General features: G+C 44.1%; 1 long non-coding RNA gene across 6 annotated transcripts in view; it reads right to left on the reverse strand.

Moving 5' to 3' along the window:
* The window catches only part of LOC140074919 (uncharacterized), a 304,822-nt gene that overhangs the window by 256,519 nt on the left and 26,953 nt on the right, over positions 1 to 21,350 (reverse strand). For 5 of the 6 annotated variants that reach the window (XR_011849310.1, XR_011849309.1, XR_011849312.1 and 2 more), the window contains exon 3: positions 16,509 to 16,695. The exons of the other annotated variant lie outside the window; for it this stretch is intronic. This is a non-coding gene — a long non-coding RNA (uncharacterized lncRNA). The remainder of the gene's footprint in view (positions 1 to 16,508; positions 16,696 to 21,350) is intronic. 6 annotated transcript variants of the gene reach the window in all.

A 21,350-nucleotide genomic window follows, 5' to 3' on the forward strand; every position in this document is an offset into this window, starting at 1 on the left:
ACATATAAGTGGTGTTAACTTAACTGTTAACACATTGTAAACATATTGTAAATGCACCCTAAAACATTAAGATACCTCTGTAGACAAACTTAAATGGAGTCCATCACAGGGTTTGTCCTGCATAAACACTCCCAACACTCTTGTAGCTGTAAGAATAGGCTGTGAAGCAGCTCCACGCAGAGAGCTGAGAGCACAGCAGTGTGAGGAAACGCAGATGTATGATACACATCTACACAGAGACAATACCTAACATTGGATGCAGTTTTGGTATACTGTAATGGCTTACTTTTTAGAGTATCCTAAATTGGTGATTGGTGGAGGTCTAACAAATGAGCCCTGGACTGATCAGCTGATATTAGTGACTACACTGATTAGTTTGCTTATGGCTATGCTCGGATGATGGTACCCAATTGATGGCCTATCCTAATCCTCAGTCTTGGAAAACACTCCTAATGCCCCAATATAGTCTAAACTCATAACATAGACAGGACTTCTCAGGCTTTCTCTGAGATTAAGTCATCGGTTCCATTACTTATTACAATGAGCCTTAGGCAGTGTCCTACTTACCTTCCTTCCCCCTACAAGTGACCAGCATCTTACAAAACAGTAGTTTTCTCATACAAAATCCTGTCCTTAATGGACAAAAGTGAAAGTACATGGATTTTTTGGAAATCCTGTATTGTATAAAGGATGCACGATCACAAATAAAACTAAGGACAACCTCCACATCACATATATTAGACTTAACGATAAATCTGCATTCACCTAGTATAATACACCTGGATACAATGCAGCCCATCCATCTGCGAGTCCTTTCTGCTACATTAAGCACAATTTCCTAAAGCCATGAATTATAATTTCTACTCACACAATGGCCGCCTACGCTACATTCATCCTCCCAGACCTTATGAAATAGCACGACTGACATGTACTTTGTATTGCAGGTGCCAGTAATAGTCACGACCACAAGATGATGAATGTCTATGAAATAATGGATACACATAAGCCAATGTTTTAATGGGGGATATATTAAACGAGTATCATTCTGACCCTCGTAGCGGGATGCATGGATGATGCACATGACAGATGTTAGCAGGGTTCATTTTAATGTGTAGAAAGACTCCTTGCATCGATTCCCTGCGCTGTCAAAATGTGGAGAGGAGACAGAATGGCGGTAGAAATGTGCATGACAGACAAACACCTGGAAGAATACGAGCAGAGTGAGGCGCTGAAGGGGAGTGAGGACAGATTCGCAGGGGATGAGACGATAATTCATCGCGTTATCATCAGCTGCACACCTGGGTGTTGTAAAAACTAATGGATGACCCGGGAGGAAAGGCAATGTAATATGCAGCAGTAGAGATGGCTTGTCACACCGATGTATTCCAAAGAATGGCTTTACATCTAAACTGGGATGACTAGCAAATCTAGAATAGCTATAAAATGATAGTGGAGTGGACCGTAAAGCACATACTGCTATAAAATAAAGGAAAAGGGTGGCTTAGATTGCAGTACTGGGGGACAAACTTCTGACCCATGGTGTTCTCCTGATATTTCGGTGAAATCCACCTGTAAAAAATATACTGAAAAAATAATTGCTATCCTATGAAAACGAACCAATGGAAGGCTACCTAGTCAACGAGGGCCATGCCCAAGACCATGCAGAATATGTGGGCACTACCAAAATAGCTACCCAGCGTAAATGTAGGCTGGGACAAGTACTGACCAGATGGAGGTCTCAGCCAGGGTAGTATGTGGCCATGCTAATTTGATGTACAGGAAAGCACAGACTGGGATGGGATGACAGGTAGGCATTTGCCCAGAGCACCACCCTGCTAGCTGAACTTGGAGATGCGTCACCCCAGACTGCAGTTATGTGCACAAACACATAAGAGGATGCAGACAAAAGTAACATCAAGCTGCCCGTGTCCTGTATGAGAAGTGGGGACCGCACTCTGCAGAGGAGGAAGCTGCAGGAGGGCTGAAAGGCGAGTATTTGTTTTATTATTTTTGTGGATTTTAAAGACGGCCTGTTGTGCCACATTTAAAAGGTGAAGGTGCAGTGGCTCATTTTAAAGTGGGTGCTCTGTGCGAAATTTATAATGGGGTACTGAGCTAAGGAGGTACTGGTGTTGAATATGCATCAATGGGGGGGGGGGGGGGGACTACATGGTAGTATATATTATATATTTGTATTGAGGTGTCCCAGTGTATTATCCATATATATGGGGTACACATGATGGTCAGTTTTGGAAGCTCCGACTGATTTGGACTGAGCGCAGGATTTAATATTCAAATTGTGTCACATCAAATGCACTTACAAACACCCAGAAGAAGATGGTGAACTCCGGCGGACCTGAGCAAGGAAGCGACAGATGCAGGAAATCGGGCGCACGATCTTTGTGAATCGCGGCACAGTGTATTGTCCGACGACAATGGCGCACATTTTTTCTTACCCAGCTGACTTCGGGTGAACTCCATCGGCCAAGTAAGTAAATGTGCCCCATTGTGTCCAATTATAATTAGCTATACAGCAAAACAATCCAATATATATTGAACATTCCCGGGCCCTAAACAAAGTTATAGCTGCAGACCTACTAACGCAAAGGAGTATGATGTCTATTGCTCCCTGCTATGCTATAGATTTAAACTATATTGGCATTCAAAGGACATCAGTATGGGCCACCCGTTCACCGGGACCAAGAGCAACAGTTTGGGTTAAATGGTTACACTAAAGGGAACCTGTCACCAGCCTAAGCCCTATTAAACTACAAAATGTACCTTATATGGCCTGTTGCATGTTCCCTGGTGATGTCTTTATATATGGCCAACACTTTCTGACGCCCCAAAAAAAGAAGTTAGAGGCACATTTTTTTCCATGAGGGTGTGGTGCTCTTCAACCGGCCACCCCTCTGCACTGCCGAGAACATTCCTCCATCCATTTCCCAGCACGCCAGGCCCTGCCTCTTGCTTCCAGACGACTTCCCATCCTTCCACTATCTCATGCCTGTTCTGGACGGTGTGCACGGCCGGCTAGCTGAAACGCCATCCTGATGAGGGGGAACAGCAGTGAATGAGCAGTGCACCTCTATCTTCGACCGGTTACGTGCAGGGCCTGAGCGAAGAAGGCAGCTCATTGCGCATGGGACTGGCGTGAGACCACAGAAGGACTGGAAGTCGTCTGTAAGCAAGAGGAAGGGTCTGGTGTGGCTGGGGGAAAGGATGGATGTGTGGCCAGTTGACTGCTGTGTGAGGACCTCACCCCCCTGACTGGCAAAAGGATGAGCAACTTAATTTTTTTACCGTTAGACACTTTTGGCCATATATAAAGGCCATATATGGTACATTTTGTAGTTTAACAGGGATTAGGCTGGCGACAGGTTCCCTTTAATGGGAAAATCCCCCTGTATCCATCGTGGAAGACTTCCAATGTATATCTATCATAATACCCCATAAAGTTCTTTTAATGAATATGTATTATGGACACACACAAAGTGAACCTCTGTGTGAATGCTTGAGGTTTTACACATGTGTTTCTTGATGTCCCTCCCAGCACGTATCAATGTGCACACCCAAATTCCGTTCTCAGGAAACACCCCCACAAAAGCAGTGTGCTACCGAATTTGCAGACCAGGAGGAAAAACTGGAAAGACACTCGATGCCAAAGCTCCACTTGTGCCATAAACACACATGAGCCTGGCTGATACCTCTACATTTTCAAAGCAAATAGACAAAGATGCATATTAGATGTAGTGCAGGCAGGTATGTTATATATAGCCTAGATTTTGTACATTGGGATGGTCTTATTGCAGTGATATATGTTCTGCTGCTGCTCCTCCTCCCCTCTCACAGCAGCTGCATCCCCCTTCTCCCAGTTAAATAACAGAGCCCAAAGGAAAGCCCATGGAAACACATTACAATTTTTTAGAAACATCACTGGTATATATTATTATAAATAAGAGGGTTTTTTCATTGTTCTCCTATAGGGATTTAGAACAACACAAGCCTCATGGGGGATGTGAACGTAGCCTGCCTTGGTACCACCTGCAGCACAGGCACACATAATGCCATCATACAGTCTCCCTGCACATGTGCCTACCAGGTGTGTGACGCCTTAGTGTCAAGAACTACACGAAAGATGTAAGAAAAACTCTTAGCGAGTTTAGAGAAAACCATTGCAGTGTGCTGCCCTGTTTATTGAGCCACTAAATAGATTTATGTTGAACCTTTGCTATTAAAATCTAGTTAGCTAATAAACTGCATTGCTTTAAGTCCATCCACCAGTTTTCCAGGACATAGTTGATCCTTTGTGTAAAGTTAATTAGGTATTTGTGCCTTGGTAGTGCCGGCAGCATGTCAACACCTCACTTACCAATCCGGGCTAACACGATGCAATGTATACATATGAGTGCAGAAGCCCATACATACGGCGTACACAAACATTCAAGGTAAATAAACCTGCACTTGGGTCAGGGATTTAGGTCAGATTAGTGCACTGCTTGGAGACCAGCACCACCAGTATGGGATACACTATCATACATAAAAGAAAACTGTTAACAGAATTCAATATTTGCCCAAAAACACATCAGTCCAGACAGCAAACACATAGAAAAGGCCAGAAAAGCCCTTGGCATGTGCTGGGTTAATGTCCGCTTGCTCTTTTCCTGTGTTGGCTAGCATGGTGGGGGGACAGGTGCACAGGGGCGGTCTGTTTTCCTGCCTTTCATTCCAAGAGGAAGAATTGAGCCTTGTGGCTGAGGCAAGATTCCTCCCGTTCTTCTCATCGCTGCCAGTAACCCAACGCCAGTTAAAAGAGCCGCCTGCTCCCCCTCGCACCCACCTCAGGCTGCCTGGACTCACACCTGCACTTCTGACAGCTCCCTGGAAACAGGAGACCCGCACTTCATTTTATATTTCAATTAGACCAAGCGGTGATTAACAGAGAACATTCTCCCCACTCCAAAACGTCTACTTTGGCCACACAGAGCAGGGACATATATATCACCCACCTACTGACTACTGCAAAGCATCATGGACACCTACCTCACCTTCCTGCCTAACACAACCTGCACTCACCTACAATATAGATACACAGACATCTCCTCCTCCTTATACACAGACATCAGGACACAGACCTCTCCTCCTGCTCCTAATACACAGACATCAGGACACAGACCTCTCCTCCTCCTAATACACAGACATCAGGACACAGACCTCTGCTCCTCCTCCTAATACACAGACATCAGGACACAGACCTCTCCTCTCCTCCTAATACACAGACATCAGGACACAGAGCTCTCCTCCTCCTAATACACAGACATCAGGACACAGACCTCTGCTCCTCCTCCTAATACACAGACATCAGGACACAGACCTCTCCTCTCCTCCTAATACACAGACATCAGGACACAGAGCTCTCCTCCTCCTAATACACAGACATCAGGACACAGACCTCTCCTCCTCCTCCTCCTAATACACAGACATCAGGACACAGACCTCTCCTCCTCCTAATACACAGACATCAGGACACAGACCTCTCCTCCTCCTAATACACAGACATCAGGACACAGACCTCTCCTCCTCCTAATACACAGACATCAGGACACAGACCTCTCCTCTCCTCCTAATACACAGACATCAGGACACAGAGCTCTCCTCCTCCTAATACACAGACATCAGGACACAGACCTCTCCTCCTCCTCCTCCTAATACACAGACATCAGGACACAGACCTCTCCTCCTCCTAATACACAGACATCAGGACACAGACCTCTCCTCCTCCTAATACACAGACATCAGGACACAGACCTCTCCTCTCCTCCTAATACACAGACATCAGGACACAGACCTCTCCTCCTCCTAATACACAGACATCAGGACACAGACCTCTCCTCCTCCTAATACACAGACATCAGGACACAGACCTCTCCTCCTCCTAATACACAGACATCAGGACACAGACCTCTCCTCCTCCTAATACACAGACATCAGGACACAGACCTCTCCTCTCCTCCTTATACACAGGACACAGTCCTCTCCTCCTCCTAATACACAGACATCAGGACACAGACCTCTCCTCCTCCTAATACACAGACATCAGGACACAGACCTCTCCTCTCCTCCTTATACACAGGACACAGTCCTCTCCTCCTCCTAATACACAGACATCAGGACACAGACCTCTCCTCCTCCTCCTAATACACAGACATCAGGACACAGACCTCTCCTCCTCCTAATACACAGACATCAGGACACAGACCTCTCCTCTCCTCCTAACACACAGACATCAGGACACAGACCTCTCCTCTCCTCCTCCTAATACACAGACATCAGGGCACAGACCTCTCCTCTCCTCCTCCTAATACACAGACATCAGGGCACAGACCTCTCCTCCTCCTAATACACAGACATCAGGACACAGACCTCTCCTCTCCTCCTTATACACAGGACACAGTCCTCTCCTTCTCCTAATACACAGACATCAGGACACAGACCTCTCCTCCTCCTAATACACAGACATCAGGACACAGACCTCTCCTCCTCCTAATACACAGACATCAGGACACAGACCTCTCCTCTCCTCCTTATACACAGGACACAGTCCTCTCCTCCTCCTGATACACAGACATCAGGACACAGACCTCTCCTCCTCCTCCTAATACACAAAGATCAGGACACAGACCTCTCCTCCTCCTAATACACAGACATCAGGACACAGACCTCTCCTCTCCTCCTCCTAATACACAGACCTCTCCTCCTAATACACAGACATCAGGACACAGACCTCTCCTCCTCCTAATACACAGACATCAGGACACAGACCTCTCCTCTCCTCCTCCTAATACACAGACCTCTCCTCCTAATACACAGACATCAGGACACAGACCTCTCATCCTCCTAATACACAGACATTACACAGACCTCTCCTCCTCCTTATACACAGACATCAGGACACAGACCTCTCCTCCTCCTCCTAATACAAAGACATCAGGACACAGACCTCTCCTCCTCCTAATACACAGACATCAGGACACAGACCTCTCCTCCTCCTAATACACAAACATCAGGACACAGACCTCTCCTCCTCCACCTAATACACAGACATCAGGTCACAGATGTCTCCTCCTCCTAATACACAGACATCAGGACACAGACCTCTCCTCTCCCCCTAATACACAGACATCAGGACACAAACCTCTCCTCCTCCTCCTAATACACAGGCATCAGGACACAGACCTCTCCTCTCCCCCTAATACACAGACATCAGGACACAGACCTCTCCTCCTCCTCCTAATACACAGACATCAGGACACAGACCTCTCCTCCTCCTCCTAATACACAAAGATCAGGACACAGACCTCTCCTCCTCCTAATACACAGACATCAGGACACAGACCTCTCCTCTCCTCCTCCTAATACACAGACCTCTCCTCCTAATACACAGACATCAGGACACAGACCTCTCCTCCTCCTAATACACAGACATCAGGACACAGACCTCTCCTCTCCTCCTCCTAATACACAGACCTCTCCTCCTAATACACAGACATCAGGACACAGACCTCTCATCCTCCTAATACACAGACATTACACAGACCTCTCCTCCTCCTTATACACAGACATCAGGACACAGACCTCTCCTCCTCCTCCTAATACAAAGACATCAGGACACAGACCTCTCCTCCTCCTAATACACAGACATCAGGACACAGACCTCTCCTCCTCCTAATACACAAACATCAGGACACAGACCTCTCCTCCTCCACCTAATACACAGACATCAGGTCACAGATGTCTCCTCCTCCTAATACACAGACATCAGGACACAGACCTCTCCTCTCCCCCTAATACACAGACATCAGGACACAAACCTCTCCTCCTCCTCCTAATACACAGGCATCAGGACACAGACCTCTCCTCTCCCCCTAATACACAGACATCAGGACACAGACCTCTCCTCCTCCTCCTAATACACAGGCATCAGGACACAGACCTCTCCTCCTCCTCCTAATACACAGGCATCAGGACACAGACCTCTCCTCCTCCTAATACACAGACATCAGGACACAGACCTCTCCTCCTCCTAATACACAGACATCAGGACACAGACCTCTCCTGTCCTCCTAATGCATAGACATCAGGACACAGACCTCTCCTCCTCCTCCTAATACACAGACATCAGGACACAGACCTCTCCTCTCCTCCTAATACACAGACATCAGGACACAGACCTCTCCTCTCCTCCTAATACACAGACATCAGGACACAGACCTCTCCTTCACTCAATACACAGACATCAGGACTTCCTGCTAGTGCTTTATCATAAAGGACATATGTAAATCACATCTTGTGAGAGAATGTAACTCCTCCTTATACACAGGACACAGTTCTCTCCTCCTCCTAATACACAGACATCAGGACACAGACCTCTCCTCCTCCTCCTAATACACAAAGATCAGGACACAGACCTCTCCTCCTCCTAATAAACAGACATCAGGACACAGACCTCTCCTCTCCCCCTAATACACAGACATCAGGACACAGACCTCTCCTCCTCCTAATACACAGACATCAGGACACAGACCTCTCCTCATCCTAATACACAGACATCAGGACACAGACCTCTGCTCCACCTAATACACAGACATTACACAGACCTCTGCTCCTCCTAATACACAGACATTACACAGACCTCTCCTCCTCCTTATACACAGACATCAGGACACAGGTCTCTCCTCCTCCTAATACAAAGACATCAGGACACAGACCTCTGCTCCTCCTAATACACAGACATCAGGACACAGACCTCTCCTCCTCCTAATACACAGACATCAGGACACAGACCTCTCTTCCTCCTAATACACAGACATCAGGGCACAGACCTCTCCTTCACTCAATACACAGACATCAGGACTTCCTGCTAGTGCTTTATCATAAAGGACATATGTAAATCACATCTTGTGAGAGAATGTAATACAGTAAGAAATTATATTTTGTTGTATTTTTCCCTTCCGTATCTGTGTACCGCTATTTGGTGGCAGTATTGGTGGTCGCGGTGCATGTCATGTTTTGATTGGCTGCCTTTGTAGTGCAACCATTTGGAGTCAGATCAGAAAATGTTGCTGTAAACGAACAAGAATGTGCAAATAAAATGTAGAGGAAGGAAGGAGTGAAAAGTTCAGAATTTGGCTGTCTGCTGAAAAAGAAAGAAAAACATGCAGTGGTAGATGATAGATCTGTATGAGCGCAAGGAAAAGCATTGATCAGCACATTGGGCTTTGCTGAGTAGCAGTATCCACACTGTTCAGCTCCATAGGAAGGCATACGTCATCTAGTCTATGTGATCATCCGTTACACATGGTGGAGGTCATCTTACTACCTATTACTACTGGGCATCCCATCCACTATGAACTACACCGATAAGGTGAGCATACACAGTCATCGGGGCTCCTGAAAGCCCGTCAGCTGATGAAGTTCAGGGTGAGAGATGGCGGCATGTGCCATGGGGAGGTATAATACAGCAGACACCAACTTTATTTGGAGAGGCCTCAGCTAATTCTGTCAATAAAACACCTGTCTGCAGTCCATTCTGTGCCTCAATCCTCTGGATTTGCCGATATCCTGTAAATTCCACCTATTTCAGGGTTTCTTTATTGCTATCTGCTATTCCTTATATATGGACTACAAAACTTACAAGGGGTTTTTCCCGGTTCAAAATAGTGATCAATTATCCTAAATATAGATCATCAGCACCAAGCACAAGCACAGATGAGTTTGTTTCAGCAACCAGTAGCAAACAGCTCCATTCTCAGTGTAGTGGCTGAACTGATTTACTGCAGCTGAAATTGAGCTGATCTGCAGTAACACGTCCTGACCACTACGCTGAGGACGGCGCTGTCTTGTTGGTTTCTCTCTTTATCTACTGTTGGGAAGAGCTGGACTCCCACCCATCTGATATTACAGACCTTTGGAAAAGTTATCAATGTTTTTAGCCTCTTTAAGATGTATAAAGAGGACAAAGATAACAGAAATAATAATCTAGACACTAACAAGTGGACGATGGACAGACGGCAAGACGAGCCGAGGGTGTGAGGGTGAGAAAGTTTCAGATAAAAGACAGCACGAGACATGACGGTGATATGCAAGAACTGAGGAGCGAGGGGGAGACGTGGAAATATTTATTTTAAGGGAGACGCATTAATTAAACTGATCAAAATAGAACAGTGGGCGATGCCAGCACTACCAGAACCCTTTCCTTGCTGCCCGGTTGCAGATTATGGTCTTGTCTGAGCTTTGACTTTTAAGATTTTATGGATTTATTGAATGTTTGATGTCTCCCTCATCATGTTACTATGCAGGAGATGACGGAACAGTTCCCTATCATGTGTTATGTTCTGAGCAGACGTTACGAGAGCGCGTCCTGAAGTCGTCCGATGCTTGTTGTACAGAGGGAAGCCCTCGCCAGACACGGGAGGGGAAAGTGCTGATGCTGTTTGAAATGTCTGTATAATATTTACAGAAGCGAGAGATGAATGAACTGACTCCGGGGACTGGATGTCTGGGAGGTGCAAGGAACAGTATCCAAAATGTCCAGGGTGACTATAATCCACAGTCATTAGGGCTCATCCAAACGCTGTGGCACAAGGAATCCCTATGTGTTTGTATTATGGAGCTGTCGGCATTCAGAGTGCCGCCAGATGGTGCTCCATAAAGCGCCGTATTCCCCGTCAGAAGCAATGCTAGGGGGGGGATACCTGTGTAATATGGTACATGATGAAACCAGCCACAGTTTATTTACTTTCGGATTAGGTGTAAATCTGTCAGAAAATTCCTACATGTTCTGTCGGCCTGTAGAGAAAATTAGTCTTCTAAAAAGGGTATGTGCAGCCTCAGACACCTTTGGCCTCTTAGACGCAGTCAGTATTTGCTCAGTATTTTGCAACAGTATTTGTCAGCCAAAACCCGGAGAGAGTTTTATTAACAGAAGATGTACAAATGGTCACAATTTACTTTGTTTCACCTGTGGGTTTTAGTTTTGGGTGACAAATACTTACTATATGAAGGTGGACGGAAGTCAAACACTTGTGGCAGCATTTTATACTGGTTAAGTCAACAATTATTTTCAGACCAGGAACCACTGTCCGTGTGCCACCATGGGGCGTAACTACAAGGGTAGCAGCCTCTATGGGGCCTGCAGTGTCAGGGGGCACCAGCATCTGTGGTATTGGGTGTGTACATGATCAAAGTTGTGCGTGTGTTGTGTATATACTATATGTATGAATGTATATGGCATTGTATCTGCTGTATGTGTGTATATATGTGTATATGTTGCATGTGTCTATATGATACTGTATGTGTGTATATTTCAAATGTATGTATGTATATGTGCTAAGTGTATACTTTAAGTATGCTTATGCTGTATGTATGCTATATGTGTATGAGATATATATTACATATATGTGTGTGTGTGTGATTGGTACTCTCCAGCCTGAGTATACAAATATGCATATTTTTTTTAATGGGTTTTTTCCATGAAAGAAAGTTCGCAAATGTTAATCCCCTAGTGAAGTTTACACAATAAAGATCATTTTTGACCCCTTACTTCGCAATTTTACTCAGCATTATTGCTGTTTTAGCTCCTATAACTCCGTGATGGTCAGAGTAAAATCCCAGAGTGTGGGCAGGGTCTCCCTTAAGCAAACACGTCATGATTCCTCTGTGCTGTGAGACGCTGTTTGATGACCATGTGCTTATATTGTCAGGGCACAGGGTTTACCCACACTTTCATTTAGCTTCTGATCATTCACTAGTATCCGACACAGGGAAAAAGATAGATCAGAGATGAGAGATGATAAGATCCATGATGGATATAAAATACAATGATCTCATCTTGTCTGTAGCTTTTAGAGTAAGTCTCTGCACACTGTTGCTTGCTGGCAGAAAATCCCTGTGTCTGAGGTGGTCCTGTAATGCAAGGGGGAGGGGCTGGAGGCAGCGCACTGCAGTGTACGGAAAAGAGAAGCTATTCATGAAACAAATCTGTCCTGCCCGACCATAGTCAGAAGATTTATGGTTGGATCCAAGAGCAACCGAAATTGTAAACACCAGGATCGAAAGAGAGAGGATGGAATTACAGTATTTTTCAGACTATAAGGCGCACCATCAAATGCCTGCTAAAACGTCAAGGTTCATACATAAGGCGCACCTGACTATGAATGAAGGATGAATGACCAGCAGGTGGCAGACCTGTGCACAGTTCAAGGCAGCTGTTGTCTGTAAGTACGGTTCATATATAAGGCGCACTGGACTAAAAGGCGCACCTTTGATTTCTGAGAAAATTGATGGCTTTTTTGTGCGACTTATAGTCCGAAAAATATGGTATATCTGTGAAATGCTGTATTTTTGTTAATAACAGTGAATTAGAGAATGTGTTACAAGTATATTTAAGAATCTTGTTATGCCGCATATTTTTAGGTCAGAAACTCTAAAGCGTGGAGTGTAAACGAAAGCTCAATCATACTGTGAATCAGTGAGAACTAACTCTTAAAATCAGATTTGTTTTTTTTGGATGAGCACTTGCATTCGGGAGCTTGCAAAACATGCATCTGATCTACAGAACAGGAGAGATGCAGGCAATTAAAGAAATAGTTGGAAATGTGAGCTCCAGATAAAAATCCAATAACCACCTGTTTTTTAAAACTGTCTTCCGTTCTGTAGCTCCTAGAACCACAAGCCTAATGCAATCTTAAAGAGGAGATTCTTAACTTTAATATGACACCAGCATCATGTTTCTAGGTTCCTATAGAACTGAAGATAGAGGCATCTGCCTCTTCCCCTGCGGCCTCTAAACCTGACTCATCTCAGACAAAATATAGCTCATTTTCATATGACGTTGGAGGAGATTTTTTTTTTTTACAGGAAAAGGGGTGAGATTTCAGAAAGGACATTTCAAACCGTATCTGAGGGGACTGGTAGTTTACTGTGGTAAAATATGGTGACAGTGTCCCTTTAAATCCCAATAAAATCTAAGAATCAAGCATTGTTCTTTTACCTCAAGAATGTACCTCTCTTACCTGCTTCTAGACCAAGCATCGCCCTGTTAACCCTTCGTAGTATAGTTCTGATGCTTTTTGCTATGAATGGTTGCCGCAGAGGGAGGAGGAAGATCAAGTTTTTTTCCATTGGGTTTGTCATGGGTTAGTGCTTGTCAGCTATTTTCAGGTCACTTAGGCTAATGAAAATCTTGTGCCCCTTAACTTTAATTCGGCAGGTACTTAACTAGTTCATTGCTCCACAGTGCTGCCGTATTTTATGGGGAGGGCATCTTCACATTTCTACAACCACTTGTGTAAATGAATGCATTCATATGTTTCATCATCTGATGAGAATAAAGGAATATTAAAACACAATGATAATGGTGCAGCGGAGGAGGGAGGCACTACTACTGCCTTGCAAAACCAACTAGCCACATTTACTGTGCAAGATAATGATCACGGTACTAAGTTAAGGTCAAGGGACAAAGCTGTAGTCTAAGGCTAAATTCACACTGCCGTGAGCCCGCCGCACCGTAGCACGGCGGGCACACGGCAGCGCGGGGAGAGGAGGAGGAGGTGAGCGCAGCTCACCCCCGCCCCTCTCCATAGGAATTAATGGCGCACGGCGCCGTAATACGGGGAAAGATAGGACATGTCCTATCTTTCCCCGGGCTACGGAGCGGTACGGTGCTGCACGTGTGCTGCACCGTACCGCTCCCGTAAAGGGCCGTGAGCCCATAGAAGTGTATGCGGGAGGTATATGGGCCGTATATACGTCGGCCGTATATACGTCCCCCATACTGTAGTGTGAATGTAGCCTAAATCCCATGAAAAATAGGGTCAATTAAAAACTGGTTTATAATAAATAGGTTTTGTAAGTGCCAAAGCTGGACAGGAACCCATGGTGATATGTGAGGCCATTCTGATTTTGGTTCCATTTGAATGCTACGGTTCTTTCCTGTGATTTCAAAGGCCAATGACTGTCTGCAGACCCACTGACAGTTTAGTGTGCGATGCCATCTTGTGCTGGATCATTATCCACCATAATGTCATCAGGGAGAGTGATCATTTGTTGTGACAGCTACACGTCTGTGAGACTCCCAGGCCTGTCATGTGACAGAATCTATAACAGTGTGGCAGGGTCACACTGTTACATACCTCCCAACATTTGTGAAAGGGAAAGAGGGACAAAATGGCGGCACGCGATCCCCCTAAGCCACACCCCCAATCACTCCCTGGCCACGCCCCAAATTTTAGCCATATTATAATAATAAAAATCATGTCAATAAAAAAAAAAAAAATTATCCTCATTGGGATTTGAACCCAGAACCTGCAGTGTCCATGTACATTAACGACACAGTGCCCCAACCCACTGAGCTATAATCCCAGGTTCGAATCTCAGCCTGGCCAAAACTTTATTTAATTTAATTAAATACAGAGCTTGTGTCTGGGGAAGCCCTGGAGACCATATATGGACCGATGCTGATCTGACCTGATGACGTGGTCCCTGCTCTCTCTGCTAAGCCGACACTTCTCTGAAAAGGATTCCCTCCCGATGTCTGCTCTGGGGAACCCTAGGAGATGCAGTGACCATATATGGACAGATGCTGATCTGAAGCTGATGACGTGGTCCCTGCTCTCCGCTAAGCCCGACACTTCTCTGAAAAGGATTCCCTGCCCGATGTCTGTAGAAGCCATTCTGTACTGTGAGTTCAGGCTTTCAAAGTATTTACTATGCGGACACAGCGGGACCTGGGGGGAAAATCCGTGACAATCTCATAGCTGCCCGTGACGCGGGGCAGAGGTAAGAAAAACGGGAAAGTCCCGTCAAAATCGGGACGGTTGGGAGCTATGCTGTTATAGATCTGTATGAAAATCCCCATATACTGCAATACAGTATTAATGCAGTATATTTTAGGATTGATCACACACCCCCTGGGGTTAAAAATACAGTAAAATTTTTAAAAAATTTAAAAAACATTTTTTTTTAAAATTGGTCAGAAAAGGTAATAAAAACCTGAAAGTTTAAATGACCCCCCCTTTCCGTAAAACTGATATAAAAATAAACAAATAAAATTATAAACAAGCTAGGTATCACCGAATCCCAAAATGCATGATCTATCAAAATTAAAAACTATTATTCTCTATTCCGTTAGGGAAAATAGCGCCCAAATGTAAAATGGCAAAAGAGTGGCGATTTGGACAACACATAAAAAATTGGAATGCAAGTAAAACAAAAAGGTAGCAAAACGGTAGCAGCTCAACCTGCAAAAAATAACACGTTACGCAGACCCCTTTAAATTTATCACTCTGTTTCATTGCAGCCAATTGGTAAGATCCAAAAAGGCTTTTTGGCTGATTAATGTCTACTCAGCTGATTTATTAAACAAGAAAACTGAAATATCATCTTGTCATAAGCATTCAGCCCCTTTGCTCAGTGTTGAGTAGAAGCAGGGTTGGAGCTGGTGCAGCCAGGAGTCTTCTTGGGAAGATGCTACAAGTTTCTCACCCCTGGATTTGGGGATCCTCTGCCTCTTCCTTGCAGATCTCCATGCAGGAAAAATAATAATTTTTTATTTATATAGTGCACACAGATTACGTAGCGCTGCACAGACCTCGCCAAATCAGTCAAAAATATCTACATTTATGTTTTTTTCTGTCAAGATGCAGAGTGTACATTAATGAGCAGAAGAAAAACTTCTGAACTTACCAATTGGCTGCAATTAAAACAAAACATGAAAAATTTAAAGGAGTCTAAATACTTTCCGTACCCACCGTAATAAAATGTATATAAATCTGATATCTCTGTAGCGGTACCGACCCAAAGAGTTAGGCTGCATTCACACTGCCGTTGCTTGCCGTACCGTACCGTAGCGGGCAATGGCAGCGCACGGAGAGAGGAGGTGAGCACAGCTCACCCACGCCCCTACCCATAGGAAGATATGGCGCTCCTGTTGGGCGCCGCGCGGCCATTGCCGTCTATGGGGGAGGTATATCGGCCATATATATGTCAGACGTATATATGTCCCCCATACGGTCGTGTGAATGTAGCCTTAGGGACAGTTTGGAATATTTTTCTGATTCCCAGTACATGGCATGGAATATCAAATGATGACACGAGGAAGGAGATCTGGTTAGACAGACATACAGCTGTGTACACAGAAAGGGAGTTAAAACGTAAACGCAAAAAGTGAAAATGACCTGGTCTTTTAAGGGTTAATCTCCAACCAGAGTTTGGAAAAGTCAATAAATTAAAAATATTATGTGTCGTTCTGAATACAGATAACATGGATAATGAGATTTTTGTTTCTCCGTATTCTGCCAGACATATTTTCACTATACACATATTTCGCATCTGACGGCATCCATGTCCAGGATCATGGAATATGAGAGAGGGGATTGGTAATAGAGAGAGCGCAGACATCTGCATGCCGAGAGGAAGTGAGCGCTTGTGTAACAAATCCACACACATACCTGCGGAGAGACACCTGCAGACACATATACGCCACATGTCTGTCAATACCAGGTAATATCAAGGAAATCCTCCTGTCTCTCTCCGCCACGCTGCTGATATTCATGAGAAAGTTTCCTAGAGGTCTGTCTGTCTGTCTCCTGGTCCTTCCTTGCCACTCTGTCCCCATCTGCCACCCACTGAGAACACCTGTGGAAGAAACATCCAAGTATTTGGCTGTATTTTATGAAAGAATACTTGATTTTTCAGGATCTGTCTTGATAAGCTGGACAAAAAAAATTTGAACTTACCTTTAAGGGATTGTCTATTCCCCATGAATGAATGTGTGTTTATGTGGGAGAAGAAGGGTTTTACGGTATAGGACCCACAATCTATAAATAGTAATTACACTGCCACAACGGTCAACCAATTTCATTAAACTATGAAATGTGTAATTCCTTATACCACCTGTGGTGGTGCTGCAGGGAAAAAGAAGACTACCTGCCATACCCAACAGAGATCACAGCTGATCGCTGCACAATCTTACAACAAAAAGGGAGAAGCCAAAAGAGAAAAAAGGTGCAACACACTGCAAAAAGAGGTCAAAAATATGTCCATGCTAACAGTTTAAAGGGAATTCGATAAAAATGGCTGCTTTCAGCTACACTGAAATGAATAATTGAATAATTGATGGTCCTGTCATCGCTGCTGGTACCTTCAGTCAGGAAGTAAGAGATTTCAATATGTAGACTTTGCCAAATAGGGCCGCCTTATAGGTGTGTGGAGACTTATAGCCATTGGCACTCTAGAATCTAGGGAATTCTGGTAAAACATGCAAATAAATTTTCCAGGATGGGATAAGGAAAACCACGCCTCTTTTAGCTGTAAGACAGCTCCCTTGACATCAAGCATGTCAAGAAGCCTTATGACATGATGTGGGATTTAAACCAAACCTGTATATTTATTCCAGAAGGAACAGATTTCCCAGCTACAGACAGTACTGTTATGACCTGGTTGGGTCTCTTCAGTACAGTTTAGGTAACTGATTAGGCTGGGTGAGAGGCTTGTGACTAAGGTCAGGAAGTAAGAGTTCTCTGTATGGAGACTTTGCCAATTAAGGCCGCCTTGTAGGCCTGTGGAGACTTGGTCGCGCCACTAGGGGATTCTGGGAAAACATGCAAATTTGTTTTCCAGGATGGGATAAGGAAAACCACACCTCTTTTAGCCACCTTGTAAGGCAGCTCCTTTGACATAAAGTACCTTCAGTGCTTGCACAATGGGAGACCATGTAGGTTCTGGTAATGCCATAGAAGTAAATGTAGCGCCAATAACTGGGTGCCACTTGTATCTAAATCCCCAATCCTGTGAGAAAGGAAACCACCAAATTTGGTAGCACAACCCCTTTAAGACCCCACCAGAATATATTATGAAGGATTATATTATGGTCCAGCATTTCCTTTAATATAAAGATATACAGAAAAATTTAAGATATAAAATATAAAACATAGAAATTTATAATATATATCTATCTATCTCCGGTGCCACAATTTCTTTTAGCCTCTTTGGCTGCCAATGTAGGGGGAAGCTGTTCCCGGCTTGTTAGCACTCATCAGCGGCAGCTCTATAGAAGAGGCAGGTCTGGTGAGCACATGATCTACACATGCAGCAGGACTAGGAAACATCCGCAATGATTTTTATGATGCCTAAATATTTGGGAGTGCGCAGCAGGAAAACATCAGCACACAGTGGGGTACACAAGGCAGCACAAACATGCACACAGCAGGACACACACCTCTCACTCAGCAAGCTGTGATTAGCATGACAAAGTAGCCTTGGAGAGCTGCTCTGAGTGAGGACAGATTGGTCACACAGGATTAAACAAAACGCTCATCTCTGTGTGCCTATGCCAGGGGAACCAGTGGGCCATAAACCCCTTACCTTCTAGGGCCAGAGACTATTTATCTGCCAGGGAATACACAATGTAAGAAACTACATAAAGCGGCCATGGTGTAAGATAGGCAGACAGAGAAAAACTGAAAAATATTGTAGAATTTTTTTGACCGGAAATTCCCTCCAGAGGCTGTGTTCACCTGCTCTGTTTAACTGATGCACTTTTTGAAGCCAAAAGCAGGTGTGGATTTGGGTAGAGGTTTGCTAAATGTCTATAAATTTCTGCTCAGTCTGAAAAAACTCAGAATTTCCGGTATTTGGAGAAAAACATGGATGTGATTTTAGATGTTGTTCATATCAGTGTATTGAGCTATTGACAAATAACACTTCAAATTTTTGTAGTTTTACAATTTGTCCTTAAAGGATAAAAAAAAAAAAAATAAACACTGAGGACTTCAAAATTAGATAAGGAGTGGATTCTGTAAGTTGGTAGATTTATTTGGGGAGTTCATGACAAATTACAAAAAAGTTGTTTTACGGAGCAAATAATCTATATTTAACTCCTAACCAGCACTTTTTTAAACGGATATGTTATTTGTTTACTATAATCACTCCTTGTGGGTTTCTAATGGTGTTTTGGGCCCCAAAATTCAGCTTTTAACTTTAAGGAAAAAAAACAAAACTAGAGGAGACAATAATGGAGATGCCTGAACGATATAGCCAAGTATCTACTACAATGTAGAACTTCAAGACCTCCGGTATTACCAAGGTTACCTTCACGTATGCCAACAATAGGTGGTAGCACAATAGTTCTGTCAATTGATACATAATAGGTACGTCTAAATTTCAAAATCCTAAAAAAGCTGGATCACAAATTGATGTCCACGGAAAACAATGAAGGTGAAATTCTTGATTGGTTACTGTGGGATTTTGCAAATTTGCCCATTAGTAACTAACCCGCGCTTGTCCGAGTGTCGACCCTACCAGTCTATGGTAAAATATTAACTTGGCTTGTATGAATGGTGGAAATGGCTAAAAGGTTAGGACCACCCTTAAGGGGTTATATTTAAGTGACGTTTTCCTGAAGAGCGATGTCCCATTTTATATCTTCTTTCATAGGGCGATAATAAGTGATACTGTCTACCCCATAGCCACCCCATGTCTTTTGTGCCAGCCTAAAACAATGGCATCCCCTGTGAGATAGAGGGGTGCTGCCAAGCAGTATTACTCCCTATGCCACACACTGGGGGGCTGGCACTGACCCCCCAACACCCTCTCATTCCATTCAGTGCCTTATTACCATATCAATGTGACTGTCACCCAGTTCTATCACCAAATGTCAGCGGGAGATGAAAAGATACAGGGATACGAGGGGGGCTCTGGGAATAGGAGGTAGCGAGAGGGGAAAGTAACAAATGTGAAGGGAGATAAAAGTAAAACAGAATGTAAATAGCTCACGATAACGCGGGAAAAGCGGGGAATGAGAAAATGTGAATTTAAGGGAGAAAATAAAGGAGTCTATATAAAGTATCATGAGGAAAAAATAGTGAGACAAAGATAAAAAAAACCTCAAGCAAGAAGAGTGTGAAATATGAGTTGTGTTTCATGAAAACCCTGCAAAACTAAATATGTAAACGTTGTAAAAATGCCCGAAAACTTTGCATTGACTACTGCAAAAATGTGGGTCCAGGAACATCCACTGCCCAGTCAGGAAAACTGAACCCTGGAACAAAGGTTTAATGTAGTTCAAATAAAGATTTGCATTAATGAGAAATTAAATTCATTGAATTGAGCTAAAGGAGAAATTTCAGACGAATGTGTTTTGGTTCATCAATATTTCCGGGATGTCTTGGGTTTGTTGTGTTCTGCCCTTTCTGAACTTTAGGACACAACATCATTATAGAAGCAAAGGCAGGACTTACAATGTAATTTCATTAGTTTACCCCTAGGCTATGGATATCAGTAGCTGTAGGAAGCGAATTGCTGCCCTAACATTGGTCCTTCAAATCACAAGGCACCCAGGGCACGAGGCAGAAAAAACAACCCCCACCAGAATTCATAGTTGGTTTGGGGTGTTGAGGTTTGGTGTTGTTTGCCGTCCTACACCAAGTAATCTTTTGTTTGGCCTTTGCAGGACCCCATTCCTAGTTTGAGACAGCAAGGTCTTCAGAAGGGATCTGAAGGACATTTCCAGTTTTATGGTACTCTGTAACCCATTTTCCAAAGGTTATTAGTCTTTTGGCATGGCTTATACTTTTTAAGAACACCAGGTTAGGTTTGTCAAAAACCAGGCCTTGTGTGTCTTTACTTATTCGGGTCCTCTTCAGGTCGTTCGGCTCCTCTTCAGGTCCCTGCGAATGGCCGGCACACACAATGAAGTCAGCCGCTTGCCGACGTCATGATGAGGGAACCTGAAGAGGAGCCAAAAGACCCAAAGAGGCGTCGCTGCAGTTGAAGCAAGAAGAGGACCTGTGGGGGTCGTCGGATAGGTGAGTACACTGTTAGTTCGTTTTATACTATAAGTCGAGTAAGGTTTTTTAGCACAATTTTTGTGCTGATAAACTCGGCTTATACTCAAGTATATAAGGTCCAACCGTGTTTACTTATAAAATAGTGTCAGACAAAGCTGTGTCAAATGTTTATACACACAGCTATGCTGGAAGGTTGAAAGAAAGCGCTGTGAAATTATTGAACACCTCATGTCGTGAGATCAGGGTGATGTCCTTTATCCAGCAACATTCACTTTGCCCAGTACATTAACAACTACCCCATGTATGTATCTGATCGCATGAAATCACAGCCTCCAAGGACAATGGAGGGGAATATAAGTCCATGTTGGCTGCTGTGATTTCATGTGATCAGATGTAGATGTTAATGTTACTGGTTAAAGGACCTTAGATAACATCACCCTGGTCAAATGACATGAATGGTGAGGAGGAGGCATAAAGGCATGGGGAGGAGTAGATGGGAGGGGC

The sequence above is a fragment of the Engystomops pustulosus genome, chromosome 8 (assembly GCF_040894005.1).
Source record: "Engystomops pustulosus chromosome 8, aEngPut4.maternal, whole genome shotgun sequence".
Lineage (NCBI taxonomy): Eukaryota > Metazoa > Chordata > Amphibia > Anura > Leptodactylidae > Engystomops > Engystomops pustulosus.